Source organism: Cnephaeus nilssonii (assembly GCF_951640355.1).
Source record: "Cnephaeus nilssonii genome assembly, chromosome: 6".
NCBI lineage: Eukaryota > Metazoa > Chordata > Mammalia > Chiroptera > Vespertilionidae > Cnephaeus > Cnephaeus nilssonii.
The window spans coordinates 73,608,752-73,635,512 of NC_137077.1; positions in this window are offsets into that span (position 1 = coordinate 73,608,752).

Sequence of the window (26,761 nt, forward strand, 5' to 3'; positions counted from 1 at the left end):
GTGTGTAAGAAAAATTCAGTTGTATACTTTACATGATTATACTTTAGTAGTTTATTGTGTAATACTTTACCCATTCTTCTCTTGAGTGGATTTTTGGATTGTTTCCTGTATTTTTTTCCGTAACAGTCTATTATAAAATTTTTTTATACATTTTTCAATGGACATTTTATACATTTATGGGGCATGTCTATGTTGATTTTACTAGCTAATGACAAATGATTTTCTGAACTGATTTTGTCTTAAAATTGACTACTTCAGATCCTAATGCCCAAAATAAGTCCACTACCTTCCCAGTAAAATAGAAAGGTTTTCTTTGTTTATTGACCATATATTCTACATGTACTCTTCACCCAGAATTTATTTTTGTATGTATGAAGGATACTTTTATTCATTCCAGGCTCAAAATTTATTATTATATTGATTGAAATCTGTATCTCCTTTATTTACCTCAAGAAAGGACTCTTGGTTTGAGTAAAATTCTTTTCAAGGGGTCTTTATTCTCTTTTCTCTTTATCCAAATGCCAAAGGCACATCAGCCACAAGTTGCTTCACTATTATATTGCTTGAAATGTGGCTGCCTTTCATTTACCCATGTTTAAGCACTATTCATGGACATGGTACTCAAAGATATCTTTTTGCTTAAAAATTTTTCCATCTTAAACATTTTTCCTGGGCTGGGGTGTGGGGTAGATTTTGCTTCAATTAGGGCCCCAGCAAATGATGAGTGCCGCAGCAAGCAATCACTGTTGCACAGTGCTCCAATTGTTATTCCTACTTGGACTAGCTGAATCAAACCCTGGAAAATCATGTGTGATGGAATACATACTGCTAACCCAGTGATTTTTCTGTAAAGGAAGCCCATTGTGAGGACTAATTTTTCCACTGTACACTTTTGAATAGTTTCTCTTCATTCTTGCAGGGATTCCTCTATTCCCACAGATATGCAAGCTAAAGCCTAGGATTACCCAGCTGAAATGTTAGGTGAACCTATGCCCCCAATAATACCCTCAGGTATTTGGGTGACTTAATTCTCATTTACGTCACTCATATGCTACAGTTGTCTCTTCTACCCATTTTATCAAGTGAGGCCCACACTTGCCAGGGTATCTAAGCCCACAGTTATGTTCACTGAGGCAGGAAAAAAGATCTGTATTTTGACTCCCTGTAGATATATAGCTAGAAAGATAGATAGAGATGAAATCTTTTAATTGAAATACATTTAACATACAATATTGTATAAGTTTCAGGCGTCCAACATGTTGATTTGATACATTTATATATTGTAGCATATAATGATAGTGATTGTTAACACCTCTATCACATCACATAATTATCATGTCCTTTTTATGGTGGAAATAATTGATATCTAGTCTCTTGGCAAGTTTGATGATTACAATACAATGCTATTACCTATATTTACTATACTGTCCATTAGATTTCCAGGTTAATACATATGTAATATTAAGCAGTTTCTAAATAAGTATTCTAGAAATACAGAGCTCATGAATTTTATAAATCCTGAAAAAATAATCTTTTGTTGACAATGAATGTTTAACTTAATATAAAAGGCATTGTGATGTAATACAGTGGCAGCAGCCAACATTCAGAGTTCCATGATTTATTTTTATATGCAAATAATGTGGAAAATACGTTTCTGTATATGAAGTCACTGTTTGTCTTTAAAACTAAGCTTGATATTCACATTTACTGTGATTTCAGGAACTGGTAAAAAGTAAGAAATTTCATAAACAGATTTATTATGTGACAAAGCAATTTTCTTTAAATGCTAAAATGCTGGTTTAAGGCAGCCATACAGGCAAAAACACAAGGTCATGCTTGGACTATGTTTGCTGTAGTTTAGACTGAATTACTGAGTCTGATGGTCAGTCCCACGAAGTTTGCTCTTTCCCTTTTGCATGTTGTGACAGGTGTCTACTATGACCTGTGTTCTGAGGAGTGAGCAAGTGGACAATAAAGGAAATTTCTCACCACTATATTGTCCATTTCTGTTATAACGCTAAATGTTCTGTCCTTTTTATTTCCTCTTTTCCTTTTATTTAAAAATCTTTATTATCTCCCTACACTATTGTTAACTCAAAAAAATTTAACTGTTTAGAAGAGCTTCTTTAGCTTTATTCAGAGGGCAGTGTTTTCTTTTCCTTTTTATAGTTCAGTTTTCCTGAGAGGGCAAAATCTGTTATAAATTGGTAGTTGGTCAGATAAAACCTCACTTGGTCAGGCCAGGGATTAGAGATCCTGGCTCAGTCCCTTGATTGTATTCAGGTAACAATTTATCAGGTTCTTTATTAATAAAACAGCAACTATACAGCTGTAGGAAAGAAGGATCTCTTACCCTTGGAGACAGCATGGAGGGACCTGGAGAGTATTATGCTTACTAAAATAAGCCAGCCAGAGAAAGACAAGTTCACATGATCTCACTCATATGTGGAATCTAATCAATAAAATAAACTGATGAACAAAATAGATCCAGAGAAATGGAAGCATGGAACAGACTGACGAATCTCAGAGGGAAGGGGAACAGGAAGAGATTAACCAAAGAACTTGTACGCATATATGCATAACCCATGGACACAGACAATAGTGTGGTGAGGGCCTGGTGCGGGGGAGAGGGGGGCCAGAGTGGAGAAAAATGGGACATCTGTAATATTTTCAACAATAAAGAGAAATTAAAAGTAAATAAATAAATAAAATATGTTCTTTAAAAAACAAACAAACAAATAAAAACCAACAAAGTAACTATTTTAATGGCTCACATTTACTGAGTCAGGCACTATTCTATGTACTTTATTTGTATTAAGTAATTTAATATTCGTAAGAATTCTTTGTGCTAGTTACTATTATGATTCCTAATTTACAAAGGAAAGATACTATTATTTTATTTTTTTAAGATATATTTTATTGACTTTTTACAGAGAGGAAGGGAGAGGGATAGAGAGTTAGAAACATCAATCAGCTGCCTCCTGCACACCCCCCACTGGGGATGTGCCCGCAAACCAAGGTACATGCCCTTGACTGGAATCGAACCTGGGACCTTTCAGTCCACAGGCTGACGCTCTATCCACTGAGCCAAACCGGTTAGGGCAAGATACTATTATTATCACATCCAATTTTACCCCCCAAAAAAGAAATTGATCTGGTTAAGTTGACGTTAAGTTACTTGCCCAAGAAACACAGCCAGTAAATGGTAGAAAATAGCAGAGCTAAAAGTTGACTTGAACTATACTGTCTCTTGCCTGTCTGGTCAGTTTGTGACAATTACATAGATAATTCTGTTAAAAGCACATCACCGTGAACTTTACCTAAGAGGTGTTCAATAAGGGGTGATTATTATTATTTTCATTGAAGCAGCAGGGAAAGAGGAAGGCATGGCAGTGAGAATGGGAGTGAAGTGTTTGCCATATTCACTGTGGATCTCTCATACCTGAAACAGTGCTTTGCAATGAATGGGTGAATGCATAATGAGTGATCTTAAGGTAGGATTAAATTGAACATAATTGATAGTTATATAAGGCAATAAAGTGTACAAAGTGTATCATGAATGTCCTGTTTCAATGAATGGTCCTTACAGTTTGTTTCTATAGTGATAAGTTGAGATGGGGTTCTAGGGATAAAATAAATAGGAAGACATATAAGAAAAAGTCCTTAAAGATGCTAATGTTATAATAATTTTATTTCAGTTTTATTAATTGTAATTATACTTACTAGCCAAAAATTTAAAAAAGAGAGAAAAAGAAACCTACAATAAAATGTCCATTTGTTATGAATTTGTCACCACCAAAAGAAAGAACAACACTGTGATTTATTGGATTTTAAAAAATAATGATTATTCAGTTTTTGGGAAATTTTGTGAATTCATAGTCATTTAAAATTACTGTTTTGAATGATTACCAAAAATACATTAATGTAAAATTTTTGCCAAATCATCTCTCGATGAGGAGAAGGAACATATTCACTCCATTGAAGTGTATGTTTACACAAATATTTCTAACAACAGTGGTGTTAATACTCAAATACCTTATTTAATTAAAGAATGAATATTATTTTCAATAGGTCAGGGTAATAATTCAGCTTTTATAGACATACGTAATTCAGCACAAAACAAATCATTGACCCACTGACAAAGAGATAATTCATTTGTGCTTTTCTTCTGTCATATGTCTTAATCATCTGTTATTCTTACTAAAGATATGAAGGCTAGACCTCAGCATTAAAATACACAGTCTCCATACTAAATTCCTAATAACCCTGCAGTGGTTCAAACATTAAATTCTTAAACATTAGATATACTGTATTAAGTTTGGCTGATATTATTTTTGGCTGAGAAAACAGGACACTAAGTTTTTGCAAAACTGTACCTTTTGAATAGCATTCAAATTTTTATAACTTTTAAAGAATATAAACAAGGTTTAATTCTAAACAAGAATAAATTATGAAAAATATGTAACTATATGTTTATTTTTAAATTATGGGAGAGAACACTGCCAAAAGTAAAATTTATTTAAAAATTATAATTACTAGAGACAAATTCCACTTGGCAAATTCCTGCTTTCATTATACCTATAAAAATAAAAATAAAAAGAGGAAAGCAGGCATTCTCCCCATTTACTTTTTTTTTTTTTTTTTTGGTTTCCATCATGGCTAATAAAACTCAAACTTTTATGCATATGGAAAATGCATATTTAACAATCTGATTGATATATGTGGTATGAATGGATCACCTGTGTATTTTAATAATGGATTCAACTAAAAACATTAGAAGAAAAATATTAGAGTCAATAAAACTTGTTTTTGTTTCCTTTGAGACAAATTAGCTCCTAGTACTTTTAAAAATTCACAAAACATAAATAAAAATGGTAATTTAGTAGTTTTCAGTAAAATAGTTTATTATATGCCAGGCACTATTCTAAGCATTTGCCATATGTTAATTCATTTCATTCTCATCACAAATATATGAGGTAGGTTATTTGTCAGATGAGAAAATCGATGCACAGAGAAGTTAAGTAGTTTATTCAAGGTAACACAGCTAGTAAACAATAACAATATAATATTTTAGGAATCTCTTTTGTGCCAGGCACTATCCTAAGCACTAGGGAAACAGAAGTGAGTAAAATAGAAGGGAACAATAACAACAAAACTAAAACAATTTTTTTCTAAATTAAAATGAAATAGAATGGAACAAAAAGGAATGAGTGTTTGTAATTTTAGTTAGGGTGGTCTGGAAACTTTTCACTTGAAGGGTGACTTCAAGGAACTATTTCTATCATGCGAATTAAGGAAAATTTTAGGTATACAGCCCTTTAGAGCAAAACTATTAGAAGAATAATCAGCTTGAGTTGATGATTAAATATAAAATCTTAACATCAACTGCAGTGCTGTTACTGGATGGTTTCTGTTTGCCCCCTCAGAGCCACTGTCTACTGTTCTCCACTTTCCTCTGAGCTCTAGGAACTGAGTGTATGCACTAATTCAGTGTCCTTGTCCTTCCCTTTCTGGTTTGGTTTGGCCAATGGGATCCTCAACAAGAGCTGAAGGGGGGTGCGGGGAGAGAGAGAGGTCAGGTATACATTTCCTTGCAGCCTCCCTGAGGGGTGTCCCTGGGCTGGGTGCTTCCCTCTACCAAAGGTTGTGACTTCTGTCAGGCATCTCCCTCCGCAAGACTCTATCCTTTTGGTCTGGCAACTGCTCCCTCCCCACACCATCAGGGTTGGGATGATAAAGATGTCTTCTTGCTACTAGCTAGTAGGCACTACACTGTCTCTTGTGCTTTCCCTCGACCCCATCCACTCCTTTGGAAAAAGTCACTTGACTAAACTCTACAAATGGCCTAATTTGAGTGTGCTCTCCTCTTTCTAATGCGATCCTGATTGTCAAATTGCCATATTAGCTGTGTATGGCATTCCAAATTTTCTTTATTATAATTCTGAATTTGCTTCTTATCATAAATCACTTTATACCAATGGACATGTTTAAAAGTATATTTATTAGCTATGCAATACACTCAATGTCTGCACTTTTCCTCTATTTATTCCCATCTTTTAATTTAAGTACTTAAAATTGACTCTGAAATCCTTTTAACTTTAACCTTCTAATCTATAGAATGTTTTGGGCTCAATGTACTAGGGGACTATGGATAAAATTATTACAGAAATAATTAAAGCAGCTTGAGTTGATGATTATATATAAAATATTAACATTAATTTCAGTGTTGTTACTGGATGTGTTGTCCTACTTTAAATACTGTTAAAAGGTAAAATTGAGAGAAAGTAGTTTTCAATATTAGAATAATTTAGGGGAATCATACTATATAATAAAGGGGTAATATGCAAATTAACCCTCACACCCTCACAAGATGGCTGCCTACGACCGGGTCGGCAGGGGGATTAGTGAGGGACGACCAAACGACTGAACAGCAGGCTGCGTGGGGCAACCAGGCCAGTAGCGGGGGCAGTTGGGGGCGACCAGGTCAGCGGGGGGGGGGGGCAGTTAAGGGTGGCCAGGCTGGCAGGGGGGGCAGTTGGTGGCGATTAGGCTGGCAGGGGGGAGCAGTTAGGGGTTACCAGGCTGGCAGAGGGGGGCAGTTGGGGGCGACCAGGCTGACACAGGTGGCAGTTAGGAGCAACCCGGCCAGCAGGGAGGGGGAAGTTGGGGGTGACCTGGCTGGCAGCAGGGGGAAGTTAGGGGTGACCAGGCCAGCAGGGGGGGCAGTTAGGGGTGATCAGGCTGGCAGGCGAGCAATTAGGAGCCAGCAGTTCAGGATTGTGAGAGGGATGTCCGACTGCCGGTTTAGGCCCAATCCTCAGGATCGGGCCTAAACCGGCAGTTGGACATCTCCCAAGGGGTCCCAGATTGGAGAGGGTGCAGGCTGGGCTGAGAGACACCCCCCCCCCCGCACCAATTTCGTGTACTGGGCCTCTAGTATACTATAAATGATATATAAATTACAGAGGCATAAAATTCAGTGGCTAATAAATCATATGAACCCTTAAGCAGAATACCTGGATTATAATTCCCATTCTGCTACTTACTTATTGTATGACCTGAGCAGATTTCTTATCCTTTCTCCACCTCAGTTTCTTCATTTAAGCAATGGGATTAACTTATCTCAAAGAATTGTGAACAAATTAATACATGAAAAGCAATTATATTAGTGCTTAGTATATAATGAATACTATGAATGTTAACTATTATTATTATAATCATAAAGAATGCTGGGATTTTATAGAAAAGTATGAGTAGGGAAAGTAGGTTTTGAAAGACATTTTAAAGATTAATACAAATGAAATTATGAAAAATATGTACAGCTACAGGTATCAGAAAACTTCATAATAGCATTTAAAAAATATTCTAAGACTACCCAGTGTTGACAATTTATTTTTATTATATTATATTTAAATATGTATAAACATTAAGCTAGGTTTATGCTTATGGATTTGAAATGACAATAAAACTCAAAATCAATAAAATATAAATTAGCGACATTAAGTTAATGTGATTAGTGAGGTTTTGCTGAAAGGGACTTGTCACTTGTTATGTGAATACTGACTGTTAAAGATAGGATCTCTTCAGTTTGGTATGCCCATAATATAACACATTTTGTGATGACTCAGTTTTGCCGCCATGTTTTACAACTCGGACTACAAAGAAACCTTTGTGCAGCTTGCAGTGGTGTCATTGGTTCTTCACTTGGCACAGATTCATCACTTAGGCATTGAGTCAATCTATTCGTTTCTCATTAACCAGTGAAAATTAAAGCAGCACTCTGCGGGCAATGCAGTCATACATACAATGTAGTCATAAGCACAAACACAGGCACTAAAATGGAATGCAGTACTCAGTTATAAGATCATTAGGAAGTTCCAGAACCTCTTTTTAAAGGTGCTATTTTAACATCAAACTAAACACATGACATTAAAGAAGAAATCCACAGAGCATTCTCAAACCTTTGAAAAAATTCCCAAGAATCAGTTTGAGAAACAATGATTTATAGAATTTTCTCCTCACAGACTATAGATGTCCCCTAAACTAAATTTATTAAAATTTAAGAAAACATATTTCACAATCATTAAGATGTGATGGAGCAGGGGAAAAAATGCACATTTTAAAGGAAAAACATGTGTAAAAACAGATTTCCTGGACACCTTATACTTAATGTGATTTTCTAAATGACCACAAATTTATTAAGATAGTATAAAGTGGCTTAAAAAGGAGATACTAGATATATCAGGATAGCACAGGCACACTAATTCTTTTTTGATAAACCTCACCCAAGGCTATTTTTCCATTGATTTTTTTTAGAGAGTGGAAGAGATAGGGAAAGACAGAGAGAAACATTGAGGTGAGAGAGACATATGGATTGGTTGCCTCCTGCATGTACCTTGACCAGGCCCGGGATTGAGCCTGCAACCAGGGTACATGCCCTTGACTGGAATCGAACCTGCAACCCTTCAGTCTGTGGGCTGATGCTTTATCCACTGAGCCAAACTGGCTAAGGCCACACTAATTCTCAAGAATTTTTAAAACTTACTAAGGTTCTGATTTTTCTTGTTTGATGTTGATCCCTATTACTACATTTCTAAAGTAAACCAAATTCAAATTTACTAAATAAAATGAATCTTTCATACTATCAAACATTTAGCAAGATATTAAAGTCTTGATTTTCTGTTAGCATCATTGCAGATTTTATGTAAATGGGAAACCCCAAAACTAAACATTGGATCAGAAAATTAGACTTTTGATAGACATTATTTTATTGTTATCGGTATTACATATGTCCCCCAAATTTCCCCTTCACGGAACCCTCACCCTAACATAGGCCTTCCCCACACTATTGTCTGTGTCCATGGAACTGACATTTTTAGTTTATTACTAGATGAACACTACAACTAAGGGAAATATTGCTGATAAGTTCCAATAAAATATTAACATATAACAGGACAAAGTAGCAGCAATTTCAATATCAAAGACATTATCAACAATACTAACTAGCAGCAACTAACATTTATTGAGTTGTTACCAAATGACAAGAAACCATACTAACTGCTCTATCTGGATTCTCTCATTTAATCAGCACAATAACCCAGTGATTAGGGGTTATTATTATCTATATATATAAACAGGGAATATACTAATTAGCTGGGCATCACAACCGCTCAGGAGGAGGCTGGATCACCACCGCTCAGGAGGAGATGCGCGTGTAGATGGGCGGGAGGGGACTGCGTGCCGCCCTCAGCCCCAGTGGCCGTGGGGAGGCTGGGGCTGGGGGCGGGCCAGAGTGGAGACACAACACACAGGAGCACCTGCCCCCACCCCAGTGGACACAACGCGGCAGCCGCACTACATGGGTCAGGCAGGGGTCCTGGACCCCCGCAGGGTGCCTCCTCGCACAGCAGGAGGCGGGGCACCTCATCATGCCATTTCAATCATGCATTGGGCCTCTAGTCATCATAATAAAAGGCTAATATGCAAATGGTCATTACGCCATCAGGCCGACATGCCGTCATGCCCATCAGCAGGGACCTGAGGCTGCCTGGCGCCAGGCTGGGTGGGGGACCTGAGGCCATGTCTCCCACCCCGGCACTGGGCTGGGGGTCCTGAGGCCATGCCCCGCTGAGGCCGCACCCTCCTCCCCAGCGCTGGGGCCTGGGGACATGAGGCTGTGTCCCCCGCCCCGGCGCGGCTTGATGGGCATGGGGCCAGCCGGGTCTTGGTGCTGCCCAATGTGGGTGGGGCTGGCTGGACACTTCTATTATAGAGAAAGGGCAAATAGCAATATTAAAATATTTCCTCTAATTAATTCCCTTTTAATGTGCACAAATTTTGTGCACTGGGCCACTAGTAGAATAATAATAGAATAGAATAACTTGCCTGAGGTCAATCACATCCCAGTGAATAGCTGCAATGGACTTTGAAGCCAGGCAATCTGACTACTGAGCCTATTCTTGTGACTCTAGGCTGAGAAGTTTCCTAAAATAGTTCACTGGTTGGATCAATATGGACAAATAAAAAAGTTTTCCTGTCCCACTAATGACCCCATTTCAATGTACATATTTTACGTGATCTATAGCTTAAATAAGGCCTCCATCTGTTGGTTTTTAGATTGAAGTACTGAAAACATCATTGCCAATGAAGTACATAAAATGGCACAATTTCTTTTAGTTAGCAAATTTACTGTAATTGAGAATACTAATTCTTTCAATTTCTCCCTTTAGGCTTATTAATATTTGCTTTATATATTTTGGTGCACCTGAAGATAAGAAGGTTAAAGTTAAAAGCAGTTCAGAGTCAATTATAAGTACTTAAATTAAAAGATGGGAATAAATAGAGGAAAAGTGCAGACATTGTGTGTATTACATAGCTAATAAATACACTTTTATACATGTTCATTGGTATAAAGTGATTTATGTTAAGAAGCAAATTCAGAATTATAACAAAGAAGATTTGGAATGCCATACACAGCTAACGTACACTGAGTGGCCAGATTATTATGATCTCTGGATGCATAATAATCTGGCCACTCAGTGTATATCCTATATAATAAAAGGCTAATATGCAAATTGTTCCCTTGACCAGGAGTTTGACCAGCAGGCAGGCCGGCCAACCACCCATGTCCCCTTCCCCTGGCCAGGCTGACCGGACCCCACCCATGCACGAATTCATGCACCGGGACTCTAATATATATATACTGAGTGGCCAGATTATTATGCATTCAGAGATCATAATAATCTGGCCACTCAGTGTATGACCTTACTTAAGTTTTTTGTTTTTCTTTTTTAACCTATGGAAGATGTCTTAATCTTGAAGATGACAAGATAGAAAGGAGGACAAGACATGAATGGTGTATTAAAAACATCATATTTTTTCTGTTTATAAAAGTAAACTTGTAATCTTTGTAAAAAAATCCAATAATACAGAAGCATATTTAATAGCAAAAATGTCTTGTAATTAAATTTAGTTGGTAAAGTATTCTTTAAAAATTTTTTAAAATTGATTTTTAGAGATAGAGGAAGGAAGAGGGAGAAAGAGATAGAGAAACATTGATGTGAGAGAGAAACATCGTCTGGTGCCTCCTGCACACCTTCTGCCAGGAATCAAGCCTGCAAACTGGGCAGGTGCCCTGACCAGGAATCAAACCAGCAACCCTTTGGTACATAGAATGATGCCCAACCAACTGAGCCACACTGGCCAGGGCTGTAAAATATTATTACAAATTCCCTTCTTCATATGAATAAAATATATTCACACATTGTATTTTGTTAAATGCAATCACTGATATCTGCTGCTTTGAAACTTGCTTCCCCCCATCTCCCATCTTAATAGTCTATCTTGGACATCTTTCATGTCATTACATATTTCCTCCCAGTGACTGGACATTATTTCATTGTAGCATAATTTGTTTAATAAATTCTTTATTATGATATTGAAGTTGTTTCCAGTTTTTCATCATCACTGACATGCAATGAATATGTCTGTATATATTCATTAATAATCAAACTTTGTTACAAAATAAATGTATTTCTTGTTTATCCACTTTGCAGGTTTAGGTGATTCTTCAGGGCAGTTGTCCTGCATGTGTTGGTTCAGCACTACAGGATTCTTTGATCTTATGACTCATCTATAGCAAGTACTTTTATGATCACTATGACAGCAGAAGAATGATCTAGCAAATCAGGCACTAGCAATTAAATTCTTCCACTAGAAGATAATTTTTACTGCCCTCTTTCTGTCCTAAGGAAATGACATGGTCATGTTTCACTTCATATCAGGGAATGGAGACATTCTATGTGCCTAGTAGTAGGCGAGATCTGAGTAATAACAAACAGAAGCAATGACTACCCCAGTGACTAGTTCACTGACTAATTACGAATAATAATAATAGGAAGAGGAATCCAAAAGATATCATAACTTTTTAGCTTAATCAAGCATAAGAATTCATTAATTGGATTCTGGGGTTCATTTGGAGTGATCAGTTAACTAAGATAGGATAGAGATTATGGTGGGAGATGGGATGAGAAATTATACTTGTTCCTGGGCTGGAAGCATTGCCCAACTGCTCTGGATAGAGAAATTCATTCTGGAATACAAAATATACTGTTGAAAAGTGCAATTTCAGTCATAGTGTAGGTGAATAATTGACTGAAACAAAATTGGTGATTGTGAAGTCCTGTTATCTGTATAGTTGGGGACCAGGACTGGGAAATCCAGAGCTGGTGACACTAGAATTCCAGAATCTTAGAATTGGCCTTGGAGAGTGATACAGTTCTAGGTGCCAGGATGGGATTCAGGACCAGAAATGCAGTGTCTCTACGGGGTGGGGTGGGGTGAGTATCATTATCAGAAAGACTGTTCCAGTGGTTCTTAATGTTTATAAATTCAGAGTGCACTTTCTAATGCTAGAAAGGATAAAATGATGATTAGTTAAAAAACAAGTAATCTTTGGAAAATTGAAAGTATTATATACTTGTTGCCCATATTACTAGGTGCACTTTCATGCTGAGGGCCTGTTTGAATAGAGTTGTTTACTATCCTAAATGTCCTTTCTTGTATTAAGATTCTAAATAAGTACTTACCTCATCATTACCTTTCATTTGAAACCCCATCTTTCATAACCTTCACAGACAAGTGTCATACATATATCTAACTTAGTTATCTCTATTTCTTTACCTCTGCTCACTCTTTAGTGCGGTTTAATGCAAAAAGAAGATTTAAAAACATTGATTGATTTAGAAAGGCAAGGTCTTTAATAAATTATCTTTTAAAATTAAACAGATTTGTTGAGACATGATTCATACAGCATAAAACTCACTCTTTTAAAGCATAAAATTCAATGTTTTTAATATATTTAGTATATTCAGTTGTGCAGTCATCATCACAATCAATTTTAGAATATTTTCATCACTGCAAAAAGAAACTCTGTATCCATTAGCTGACACTACCCACTCCCTTCTCCTACTAATATACTGTCTCTATCCGTTTGCCTATTCTAGACATGGTATATAAATGGAAGTGTACAATATGTGGTCTTTTTGCTTGGGTTCCTTTACATAGAATAATATTGTCAAGGCTCATCCATATTGTTGTATATCAGTACTTCATTCCTTTTTTGGCTAGAAAGTATTTCATTGTATAGATATTGTTTATCCCTTTTATCAGTTGATGGACATTGGAGTTGTTTTTAGCTATCCTATATAATAAAAGGCTAATATGCAAATTGACTGAATGGTGGAATGACCGGTCACTATGACATGCACTGACCAATAGGGGGCAGATGCTCAATGCCAGAGCTGCCCCCTGGTGGTCAGTGCACTCCCACAAGGGGAGTGCCACCCAGCCAGAAGCCCTGAGCCGGGCTCATGGCTGGTGAGTGAAGCGGAGGTGGTGGGAGCCTCTCTTGCCTCTGAGGCAGCATTCTGCGGCAGCACTAAGGATGTCTGACTGACAGTTTAGGCCTGTTCTAAACCATTATTAGTCAGACATCCCCTGAGGGCTCCTGGACTGCGAGAGGGTGAAGGCTGGGCTGAGGGACCTCCCTGAGTGCACAAATTTCATGCACTGGGCCTCTAGTTGTGAATAATGTTTCTAAGAAAATTCATGTACAAGTTTTTACATGAATATATGTGTTCATTTTTCTTGGGTATATACCTAGAAGTAGAATTGCTGGTACATAGGGTAACTCTGTGTTTAACATTTTTAGGAACTAACTGCCAAAATGTTTTTCAAAGTGGCTGCACCATTTTCTAGTCCCACTAGGAATGCATAAGCGTTCCAACCCTTGACAACACATATTATTGTTGTTGTTTTTTATATTAGTCATCCCAGTAGGTATGAATGGCATATGCATACATGTATGAAGAACTTACAATTTGGATGAGAAGCTGAATTCATTTTCCTTTGTGAGCTCTTTTTATCTTGAGCGTACTCCTCTTCTTATGTTTTTTTTTCCAGTTAAGCTTATCACTGTCCATCAAATGCCTGATGTATCTATACATGTAAGAACCAAAAAAAATGACTATCTCAAAGTAAAAACTTCCATTTTGTTTGACCTTTCTCATGTGCTCACTCTAATTTGTGTGCTTACAGAACCCAAAGAAGCCAACCAGAAATTGGACTTCCTTCAGATGTGGGAAGTTCAGATGTAATCATCTGTCCTTCACTTTGGAGGGGATGTCCCAGCGTGACCCTGACCATAAGACCTAAAACTTTCAATGATGTGGGGGGTCCCCTGAATCTTTATAAGGTTTACCTCACACCCTCATATCGCATGAGTATTACTGTGGCTTCTGGTGGCTTTGTCACTTTTTGCTGATCCAATCTAATTAGTTTGCTCATCTAACTAAATTAGCTTGATGTCATCAATACGATGGACCATGGAGATGTTTGGTAGAATGTTCAGATGGTCCAGTTTCCTTTGGGTCATATTATGAAAACAGGAAAGAGAGTTAAAATATAACTCTGGGAAAAGACCATAAATCTATACTATTGTTTGTGACAAGAGAATGTAAACTTTTTCTGACCCTTTTTCTTGGGAGGAATAAAACAGAACATATTCACCAGGTCTGTGACCAGAGATGTGCACCTAAATTTATGTTAATCTGCTCCATCTGAGTTACCACTTATTATAAACCTATCAATTTATCTACTAACAACAAAGTAAGTATCTACATTAAATTATTATTATTATTTTTTACTTGCTATTTGCTCTTCCCATTAGATCATAAGCTCCTTGAAGGTGGGGATGTATCCCAGCATCTGGAATGATGTTGAGCACATAGAAGGCTCTTAGAGAATACATGTGATTGAATGAAAGCACATATGTAAAATATAAGTAAAACGAATATATGCTATAAGCATATAAATATATAATGTATATAAAATCATATGTGTATTCACATAAACATATGCATAAGTGTGGAGGGGATATATATGTTTCCTGTAGAATTATGTTCTTCTTTACTCATTGGTACCCCAAGAGTACTGCTGGTTTAGAATGGAAGCAGAAATAAATACTTAATGAAGCCTCTAGCCTAAATGTGAGACAGAAATATTTTGCTACTTGCTTTCAAAGCTATACTTTCATCTCCAAAAAGTAGACAGGAGGTTGGGGCAAGGGAGAAAAGGCTTGTAGATGCAGCTGGGAAGAGGAAAGTATGAAGGGAGTGGAGTTATGAAGATATGAGGGAGAAGAAGGAGTTCCCATGGCTGGTGAGGACTAGGGAACAGAGGGGAGGGACACAGATGCAGGTTTTCTCATCACCTGTGGGCACCCTGCTGTGGATGTGGGCTATAGATGCTTGTGCAGGGGAAGCCTACCTCTTCTTCAAGATGAAAGTAGACTGTACCCAGCAGTGGCAGACACACAGCTATGTCACTAAATATGACCATCTACCTAGAGCTCTTACCATGTCCAGAAACTGTAAGAAGCATTAGCTTAATAATGATTACAGTAACTATTTTGCAGATACAAAACAAAAAATAGAAAGATCAGGTCAATTATGTAATTTACACAAGCCCATAAAGCCAGTCAGAATGATGTTTTGAATGAAAACTGTCTTCATTCCAAAATTAAGTGCTAAACCACCACAGTATTCTACTTCATAGAGCTCTTGATTCTTGTTTTCTGGGTAGTGTTTTCTGTGTCTACTTGGACAGGAATTATTTCTGTGGAAATGTGGCAATGACAGTGGCCAGCAGTCCAAATCTCAGGGTTCAGAAGGTGAGCTCTTCCCTTATCTTAGCTGGCCTTGATCTCCAAATGAAAGAGGGGTGGGGGATTTCCTGGATGTAAGGAACCTATATTGATTGGTTACCCATTATTTGTTATACTAGGTTATTTATATATTTTATCTCATTTCTCACAACAAATCTCTGAGTTGGATAGTATTATAATCATTTTGAGGAGAGGGAAAATGAGACTCAGGAAAGTGATCAACATCTCATATCTAGTAAATGTGAATTTGAGAGTCAAGCATGGGTCTGTATGACCCCAGAATCATTTGGTGGCAATAATTATGGTCAGTCTTCTGGTCTGTTCAGATTCTGTCAATGGGCCCAGCATGCTTCCACTGTGCTACTCTGCTTATTCAGGTTCTGTTTAGTGTGAAGCACATCTCAGCCAGTGGTGGAGGGATGAGAAGTATGTTTACTATCATTTAACCATTAGACATAATTGAAACTTTACTTGGATGAAGTAACTTTTAAAAAGGACTTTTCATCTAATCTGGGAAATGTGTGACAAGAATGAAAACAGTAAACCCACAAAATTTCAGCAAATTTTATGGGCCTGTCTCTGTGCTAGACAATATTATGCAGTAAAAACAATATTGGTTTAGGTCCCTGAACTAAAAAAAGCTTGCCACCTAGTTTGAGAGATGAATCACCCATAAAAGGGATCATGTTGGTAAAACTCTCCCCTGTCAGTCACAGAGTGGAAACTCAATCAATCACTAAGGGCTGATATATATATATATATATATATATATATATATATATATATATATATATATATATATATATATATATATATATTATTTATCACAAAGTACACAGCAAAGAGTTAAACAGTATAATACCAATAAAGAATTAGACTCTAAGGCCATCTATACTAATAAAAGAGTAATATGCTAATTAGACCAGGAGACCTTCCTGGAGACCTTCTGGACGTCCTTCTGGACAAAGCCATGGTGATGGGGCCAAGGCAGAGGAGGTTAGGGGTGAGCAGGCTGGCAAGGGGGGCAGTTGGGAGTGAGCAGGCTGGTGGGGGGGCAGTTGTGGGCGAGCAGGCCAGCAGGGGGGCAGTTGGGAGCGAGCAGGCCAGCGGGGGGGGGGGGGGGGGCAGTTGTAGGTGAGTAGGCCATCAGGGGGGGCAGTTGGGTGCTATCAGGTCGGCAGGAGGGGGGCAGTTGGGGGTGAACAGGCCAGTAGGGGGGCATTTGGGAGCTATCAGGCAGGGAGGGGGCAGTTCGGGGCAAGCAGGCTTGCAGGGGGGAGCAGTTGGGAACTATCATGCCAGCAGGAGGAGGTAGTTGGGGGCAATCAGGCCAGTGGCGGGGGGGGGGGGCGAGCTGGCTCACAGGGGCGGAAGTTGGAGGCAATCAGACCAGCAGGAGGCCACTGTTGGGGGCAAGCAGGGCTGTGGGGGGGCAGTTGGGGGTGAGCAGGCTGGCAAGGGGGGGCAGTTGGGGCAAGAAGGCTGGCAGGGGGGAGCAGTTGGGGGCGATCAGGCTGGCAGGGGGGCAGTTGGGGGCAATCAGGCCAGCGGGGGGGCAGTTGGGGGCTAGCAGGCTGGCAGGGGGGGCAGTTGGGGGCGAGCGGGCTGGCATGGGGGAAGTTGGGGGCAAGCAGGCTGGCAGGGGGGGTAGTTAAGGGTGATCAAGCCAGAAGGGGATGGAAGTTGGGGGTGATCGGGCCAGCAGGCAGAGTGGTTAGGGGTGATCAGGCAAGTAGACAGGTGAGCGGTTAGGAGCCAGTGGTCTTGGATTGTAAGAGGGATGTCCGGCTGCTGGTGTAAGGTTGGACATCCCCCAAGGGGTCCCATATTGGAGAGGGTGCAGGCTGGGCTGAGGGACACCCCCCCCCCCCATGCACAATTTCGTGCACTGGGCCACTAGTCTATATAATAAAAGCCTAAGCGACTGTTACAGCGAAATGACCAGAATGACTGGTTGCTATAATGAGCACTGACCACCAGGGGGCAGACGCTCAATGCAAGAGCTGCCCCCTGGTGGTCAGTGCGCTCCCACAGGGGGAGTGCTGCTCAGCCAGAAGCTGGTCTCTTGGCTGGCAAGCGCAGCGGTGGTGGCGGGACCCCCTCCTGCCTCCATGGCAGCGCTAAGGGGCAGTGAGCAGGTGGGTGGTAAGGAGCAAGGGGTCCTGGACTGTGAGAGGGATGTCCGACTGCCGGCTTAGGCCCGATCCCCTGGGACATCCCCTGACGGGTCCAAGACTGCGAGAGGGCGCAGGCCGGGCTGAGGGACGCCCCCCTCAGTGCACGAATTTTGTGCACCAGGCTTTTAGTGCATAATAAAAGGCTAATTAGAAGGTAGAGACACATTTAAAATGAGAGTAGTATGAATTTAAGTTTCAGTGAATTCTTATTATTTGTGGTACTTACGTTCTATAAAGTTGCTGTGAATACTGAATTAGGCAATACTAATGCTAATTGTTTCAGTAATTAAGCATTGCTCCTAGGGGAAATACAGGCTTAGGTTCCTGAGAGCCTCTGGTCACACTTTAATCAATGGATCAAAACATAATCTTGTTCTATTTAAAGATACCTGTTTAATATATACAGAATTAGTGATCCATTAATATGGACCTCACAGCCAATGGCACTTGGCACATTGTCTAGAAACTCTGCAACCACCCCAGCTAGGGCAGGAAGTGTGGAGGGAATGAACAAAAAGTGCTGGGGAAGAGGGAAGCCAGGGAGTCGCAATGCCCATGATGGTCCCTGCATGCACACGCACACCCACAAACTCACTTCCGCTCTCTCATTTTCTCTTTATCTCTCTTTCCTACCAGCCCTTCATCTCTGCTCTTCTTTTCTCTTGCTTCCCTCTCTCCCTTCCTTCCTCCCTCCTCCTGGATACCACACTCCCCTCTCACGGATTCTCCTTCCACAGCCTTCTACCTTATCCTTCTTAGCATGCATACTCACACACACTTCATCTTTTATTCTGTATTTTGACTGTACCTTTTATATGTTTAGGTGTTCATATCCAAATGAAGATTAACATGTGTATTTTCTCTGTAAAACATCACAGCTTTCTTAGGAATACTGAGCACTTCAGCACTGTGCTTGGGGGCCATTTTAAACAGTGAAATCGCCAGCAAAAAGCACAAAAATGCAAAAAAAGATGGCATTAAATAGACGATGAAAGGATACTTGTTTACAATATGAGATCTGAAATAGAAGGAGGAGTGTTGCTTTGCGTGATCTCAGCTGGGGACATGCTACTCTGCGCATGTCCATGACTACAAAAGCACCACAGGTATTGATTTTGGGGTTACAAATAAAGTTTAGCCAGTAGGTGAATTTGCAAATACTGAATCTTTGAATAATATATATTGTAAACCTGGAGGACTGGCTTCATAGAAGAGGTGAATTTTGAGGTAGATTTTGCAGGATGAGCAAATAAAGCTGAGAGGGATGAGTGGGGAGAGATGTCAACCTCTTATGGGCCCAGTTCTGGTCATACTCTTACCTTCCTGACCACTGATCATTTGGTTACTCTAGGATACCACGCTGTCTCCCAAACTGAACCTTTGAGCTTTACAATGTCCAGTATATTTAAGAAGCAGGGAGGCATCTAATTTATGGAATAAAATATTGTTAGATATCTCTTCATATCTAAGGTAAACTTCTTTTGTCTGTGAATGAAAACAGTCTTGAAGACTACACACTAGGGTATCTATAATAAGAAAAGCAAAATATGCTAATTAGACTGGACAGCCGAATGACCTTCTGGATGTCCTTCCTGATGAAGCCATGGCAATGGCGGGCTGAGGCAGAGGCATTAGGGGTGATCAGGCAGGCAGGTGAGCAGTTAGGGGCAATCAGGCAGGAAGACAGAGGGGTTAGGGGTGATCAGGCAGGCAGGCAAGCAAGTGGTTAGGGGTGATCAGGCAGGCAGGCGAGTGTTAGGGGCAATTAGGCAGGCAAAGGGGTTAGGGGTGATCAGGCAGGCAGGCAGAGGCAGTTAGGGGCATCAGGCAGGCAGGCAAGTGGTTAGGGGCAATCAGGCAGGCAGGCAGAGGCGATTAGGGGCATCAGGCAGGCAGGCGAGTGGTTAGGGGCAATCAGGCAGGCAAGCAAATGTTAGGGGCAATTAGGCAGGCGGACAAAGAGGTTAGGGGCGATCAGGCAGGCAGGCAGAGGCAGTTAGGGGCATCAGGCAGGCAGGTGAGTGGTTAGGGGTGATCAGGCAGGCAGGCAAAGGGGTTAGGGGTGATCAGGCAGGCAGAGGGGTTAGGGGTGATTAGGCAGGCAGGCAGAGTGGTTAGGGGAGATCAGGCCCGCAGGCAAGTGGTTAGAAGAGATCAGGCAGGTGAGTGGTTAGGAGCCAGCAGTCCCAGATTGCAAGAGGGATGTCCAACTGCCGGTTTGAGATTGGGCCTAAACCAGCAGTCGGACATCTCCTGAGGGGTCCCAGATTGCAAGAGGGTGCAGGCCAGGCTGAGGGATGCCCCCGCCCCCATGCATGAATTTCATACAGTGGGCCTCTAATATATATATATATATATATGAAAAACTCTGGATCCAACCTATAACTAATCTGCAAATCAAGACAGATTATTATTATTTTGTTGTCATACACCTACATGAGGCAGAGCAGAGAGAGAAACCTGGGGGCGAGGAGGGATGACCAAAGAGAGCCTTTTAAATTGTATAATGCTTTCCAATTTCCAAATTAGTTTATGTTGTTTTTATTGTCTTTAATTGGAAATAAAAGATTTCCCCTTTAATCCATAATTCAAACATTGCTTCTCAAAAGTGATAAAAATAGCTTGTAGGTATTAGTCAAAGATTTGCTTTTTCAAGATTTGGCTGAAAACCAAACTAAAACTTCCATGTGCTCCAATAAACCCAGTGTTTCTCATAGGTTGCTATTTCTAATCCCTGTTTCCATGGTGATGGACTTTACATCAGCAAAAAGGGGATGAGGTATTGAGTGATTTATACCCACTGTTTGATATTTTAAGTGATTCACCACTGTTCTTTTCCTTTTCTGTAGAAAGTGTATAAGGGCATTTTTCTTGTAGGATTCTCAGACCTTCAGATCGGAACTCTAGAAATATAACCCTTAACGGGTAAAGCCACAGTCAGTGCCCCCTGGTAAGACATGGGGCCAGAGGCTGAAGTGGTTATAAAAGAACAAACCTAGAAGTCATGGTAGTTGGCTGTTCTACTCAAAATGACTTAATGAGCATAGATTTATGAAGTATTTATGATATATCCTTCAATACCAGCTAGGGGGTGGAAAACATTTAAAAATTATTACTTATGTCAATAGCTCAGGAAGGACTTTATTTTTCCCCTCTGTAGGATAATCCCACCTTTGATAAACCCAAGAACCCCTGGATATTCACTAGTCAGAAAGATCAGTGGCTTGGTTCCAATCACCTTCCAGAAAAGAAACTGACAATTCCAATGGGTCCACTCTGGGACCTGTGTGCTCTGTGGCCATTGCTGCGGTTGTTTCTACATTCATAAGAATAATTCATTAATCAAAAGCCAGCTCTGAAAGGGTCAATTATAGACATGGCTCCTGCCAACTTCTTTTTTCTCCCGAGCCCAGTTCCCCTGCGTCCTCAGATCCCGGAAAGTACAGTTTCCTTTCGCCTATAATTGACAGGTTGACACTCTCAAGGTGCATCCAAGAAGTCAGGACTTTTAGCTGCCTGATTGGTAGCAAGTATTGTTACTTCAAAAATATAGTGTATACTAAACTTTAGAAGTGAAGGCCCATATAAACCCATTTAATTGATTTAAAGTTTTAAAAACACATTGTTTTCCACACTGTTGGAAAGTATTTGACTGAATTCACTGTGTTAACCTGTGTTCAGATGTTATGGAAAACTAGTAACAAGCTCATCATTTTACAGAAGTTAACTTCTTTTCTTTTTTCCTCAAGCCAGGGTTAGGAGTGTGAGCCATTCTTACAACTCCAGAATGTTTATGCAAAGGAAGAATGATTCAATCTGGCGGTATTCATTGTGCTAAAATGAATAAATCCTTTCCTACTTTTGTTTTTCTCGTTCCTCTACTTTCACTTTTTCCCTCTGTGGCTGTTTCCCATTTCAAATGGAGAAAATAATAATGCATTAAAAAAATTCTTTTCAGTTACCAAGGCAATTTTTAAAAAAAACCTCCCCTCTCCAGTACAAAAGCTCCTTGACACTTGGGAATTACTTGATTTTCTTTACATTTATATTCCTTAGCAGTAGATTCACAGTTGAAGCTTTAAATAAGAGCTTGAAGAAAATTTTATAATTCCTGCTTATGAATAAACATTCAATGAACGGTGAAATGGAAAGCCCCAAATTTGAAAAGTGTCTGTTGCTGTGATTCAAATGTTTGCTTTAAAAGCACTTAAGAAGTTCCTGCAGAATATCTTGCTGTCTCTTGTTAACAAATCCATCGGCTCCTCCAACGGGAAAGGTTGCTGTTACCACCAGAGTTCAAATAGAATGGCGTGGTACAAGGGGTACAAGTCAGCACAGGTCCAATGCCACTAATTCTTTTTGTGGTGGTGAGTGGGTGGAATACATATCCAGTTTTCTTAGCACAAAGAATTCTAAATACTTTGAATATTTTAGTGTAGGAATCAAGGTAGTCACACACCTCCTTATTTTGGAACTTCTTTCTTCTCACCACCCCTTCCAAACAACATCCTCCCTTCTGATGTAAAGGCTCTTGCCTGGATGCCGACCAAAATTACAAGGCTGAGTGGAGACTGTTTTCACCCCTTGTTTATGGTCTACCCTCTCTTGCAATTGCCTTATAATTCAATTAATGTAAAATTTAAAAATTACATAATAACCTAGCTAAAACATTTACCAGGAGGCCATGTGGAGAGTGTAAGGGGAACAATTTTTTAAAAAATAGTGCCTGCTCCCGTATATATGTTATGCTACCTACACATTATAAGTGTGAAAGCTGATTAAAAAAAGACACAACACCTAATTTAATAGGTGAAGAAACTGAGTCACACACCCATAAAACAGCTTTTCCAAGGGCACAGAACTAGTTACAAGGGAAACCTGAGGTTGGAATCCATGTTTACCTGAGTCTCACACTGTATAGGTAAAGAACAGTTATCGTTAAAATGGTGTGCTATTGATGTCTTCAGGGTCATTAAACAGAACACCCTCTGGGAAGGGCTCCAAAATTAATCTGCTCCGTTTCAAATATTTTATTCTGCAGAAAGGGTATTTGGTCTCTAAAGATCTAGTGAAATAAAATAATGTTCTTAATTCTGCAACCCAACCTTATGTACTCTGTGTAACCATGTATCCAATACAGACTTGGATTAACTCCAGGCCTCTGAGTCTGCTTGTTGATTTGAAAACTGGTTTCCTACACAGAGAGCAAGGAGAGACTGAAGAAAGCAGCAGACCACCCCAGATTGGTGGGTGGCAGTTTTAAGAAGAAAGAGAAGTTACACACAAGGTTTGTCTTGGGTGGCCACAAGGTAAGTAGATCCCTGCCCTCCAGAATCTTAGAAGATTATATAGTCAAGTGCTGCATCATGACATTTTGATCAACTATAAACCACATATATGACTGTAATTCCATCCTATATAATAAAAGGCTAATATGCAAATCGGCCGAACGGTGGAATGACCAGTCGCTATGATGCGCACTGACCACCAGGGGGAAGATGCTCAATGCAGGAGCTGCTCCCTGGTGATCAGTGCACTCCCACAGGGAGAGTGCTGCTCAGCCAGAAGCCGGGCTCACAGCTGGTGAGCGCAGCGCCCGTGGCGGGAGCCTCTTCCGCCTCTGCGGTAGTGCTAAGGATGTCTGACTGACAGCTCAGGCCCACTCCCCAGGGCCTCAGCCCTCAGTTAGACATCCCTGGAGGGCTCCTGGACTGTGAGAGGGCACAGGCTGAGCTGAGGGACCCCCGTGAGTGCACGAATTTCCATGCACCAGGCTTCTAGTAAGATTATAATGGGTTATAAGCAGAGTTTGCAATGTTGAAAGAAAAAGCTTGACCCCACTGCAATGCTGAGTTTACTGCTAGCTCTGGGTGGTTTAAATAGACAAGAAGGCTCAGCACACTGGCTCCTAGCTGGGTCAAGGAAATGGTGAGTGAGCAAGTGAAGTGGCTGGGGAGGAGGGGAGCCTGGGAGTCTGTCCCCACCCCTGCCAGTCCCTGAATGCACACACATATGCACTCACGGGCAAAAACTTCCCTCTCTTCCCTGGGTTTCTCCTTATCTCTCTTTCCTCCCAGTCCCATTTCTCTCTCTCTCTCTCTCTCTCTCTCTCTCTCTCTCTCTCTCTCTCTCTCTCTCTCCCCCCTCTCTCTCTGACTGTACCTTTTCTATGTTTAGATATGTTTAGATGTGATATTGTGTTATAATTGCCTACAGTACTCAGTACAGTAGCATGCTATACAGGTTTCTAGCCATAGTGGGTGATACCATGTAGGTTTGTGTAAGTGTGCTCTACTATGTTTACACAATGATGCATTTCTCAGAACATATACTAATCGTTAAGTGACACATGACTATACAGAGGTCTTAACTGGGTTTAGTCACATTTTCGACCCAGATGATGTCAACAACACTTTATTCCCTAAAAGCTGCATCCTTGAGCCCTGACCGGTTTGGCTCAGTGGATAGAGTGTCGGCCTGCAGACTCAAGGATCCCAGGTTCGATTCCAGTCAAGAGCATGTACCTTGGTTGCGGGCACATACCCAGTAGGGAGTGTGCAGGAGGCAGCTGATCGATGTTTCTTACTCTCTATCCCTCTCCCTTCCTCTCTGTAAAAAATCAACAAAATATATTTAAAAATAAAAGCTGCATCCTTGAAATGTCTCTGTCTATGGGGTTGGTGGACAGAAGTTACATTCCAAAGACAGGTCTGGTGGTAGGTAGCGTTCAATTTTCCGGGTGCAGCTCATGGGTAAACTGGAGGTCATGTCCTCTCTATGACCTCCTCCAACTCTAGGGGTTGATAAATCCACTCAGATGCCTCCTGGACACCTCAAACTCAATACAGGTAGGTTGCTGAATATAGTAGTTGAATGACTTGTCCACTTACTAGCTGTGTGGCTCAGCATCTCACCTAGTACCTCTGTTACCTCATTGGTATAGAACCTATGAGACTTTGGGCAAATAATAGATACAGCACGTGGAACAGTGCCAGGTACAGAACTATTGCTATATAATTGCTTGCTTTATTATCACCCCAATGGCCTTATTACTTCTCCCCGAAGGCCAGACCTCTACATCTGTTCCTTGTGTGAACTATTCTGGCATGCGGTTGCCCAGTGGTCCAAGACAGAGGACTGGGGCCAGCTTTTATTCCTTCTCCTCCTTCACCCCATGTTTAATCAGTCACCAAGTCCTGTTGATTTTGGCTTTTTTCTTCTTTTTTAGAAGGTTTTTAAAAAATGTGATTTTATTGATTTTAGAGAGAGGGAGGGAGGGAGAGAGAGAGAGAGAGAGAGAGAGAGAGAGAGAGAGAGATTAATGTGAAAGAGTAACATCAATTTGTTACCTCCCGTATGCACCTGACCCCAGGGATGAAACCCACAAAGTGGGTAGGTGCCCTGACCAGGAATCAGCTGGCAACTTCTTGTTGGATGCTATGATGCTCCAACCAACTGAGCCACTCCGGCCAGGGCTCAACCTGCTTCTCTTCATCTCTCTAAGTTGAGGATACAATCCCTGTTACCTTGGACTACTTGAATATTCTTAATTTTCTTTTTATTTCCCCCCATTCCCAATTGCACCTATTCTGTAGTCAGGGTAGTTTGAAAAATGCAAGTTTGATGCTGCTCCTCAGCTTCAATCTTTTCTGTGGTTTCCTATTGTTCTTGATGTAAATACCAAAATTTTAATTTAATTTTATTTTATCTTATTTTTACTTTTTCAAAAATATATTTTATTGTTTTTTTACAGAGAGGAAGGGAGAGGGATAGAAAGTTAGAAACATTGATGAGAGAGAAACATTGATCAGCTGCCTCCTACACACCTCCTACTGGGGATGTGCCTGCAACCAAGGTACATGCCCTTGACTGGAATCGGACCTGGGACCCTTCAGTTCGCAGGCCGACGCTCTATCCACTGAGCAAAACCAGTTAGGGCCAAAATTTTAATTTTAATAAGGTCCAACTGATCACTGTCTGCCCAGAGCCGTCTCTATTGCTCTCTCCTTGCTGTCTGAACTCCGCACACGAGGGGCTTCTTTTTTTTTTTGTTGGTTTCACACCTGTTCTGGCTGTTGGGTCTCCCCACTTGCTGTTCTCCATGCCAAAAAGTTCTCTCTTCTCTTCCCATAGTTACATTACATTACTTCTTCAAAACTTGGCTCAAATGTCATTTCCTTGACCACAAAACTGAATAAAACCCACCTGTTACATACTATTCTGTACTTCTCTTCATAGCATTCATTTCAAATGATGACTTTAGCTACCTTGTGCACTGGAACATAGGCCCCATGGAAGCTGTCCTGTCCCTGCTGAATACCAGAGTGCCTAGCATACATTTGGCATTAAATAAATACTTACTGAATGCCTTTTTCCATTCAGAACTCAGTATGGCTGAATAATATAGAAATACTGTTACTATTTTTTAAAAGCCCACATACTTGCAAATTATCATAACTCTTTAAAAATAAAGGGCCTGTAAGTTATTTAACTGGTTTCAAGATAATAACATATTCTAGGCTCCTGATAAATTATAACTTTGTCTTTCTTGCTTCTAAAGATTCATTAATATTATTTCAAATATGGTTGACTTTTTTGGCCAGAGGTTTCAAATTTTAATTCAATTCATATATGAGATAACTTGATACTTTCCCTACTGATTTATTCTAATCACCTACTGAAGCTGGGCTGTAGCATTCACATCTATTTTAATCTGAAAATTATTAACTAAGCACTATCAGTATGTGCTTCTGTATCAGGTTTGACCTGCTAGGTGCTGTGAAGGCTACAGCACTGCATGAGGCAAAGAACCTACTTTGAAAGCAGCTGACAAATGTGTTGAGGAGGTAAAAGAAGCACT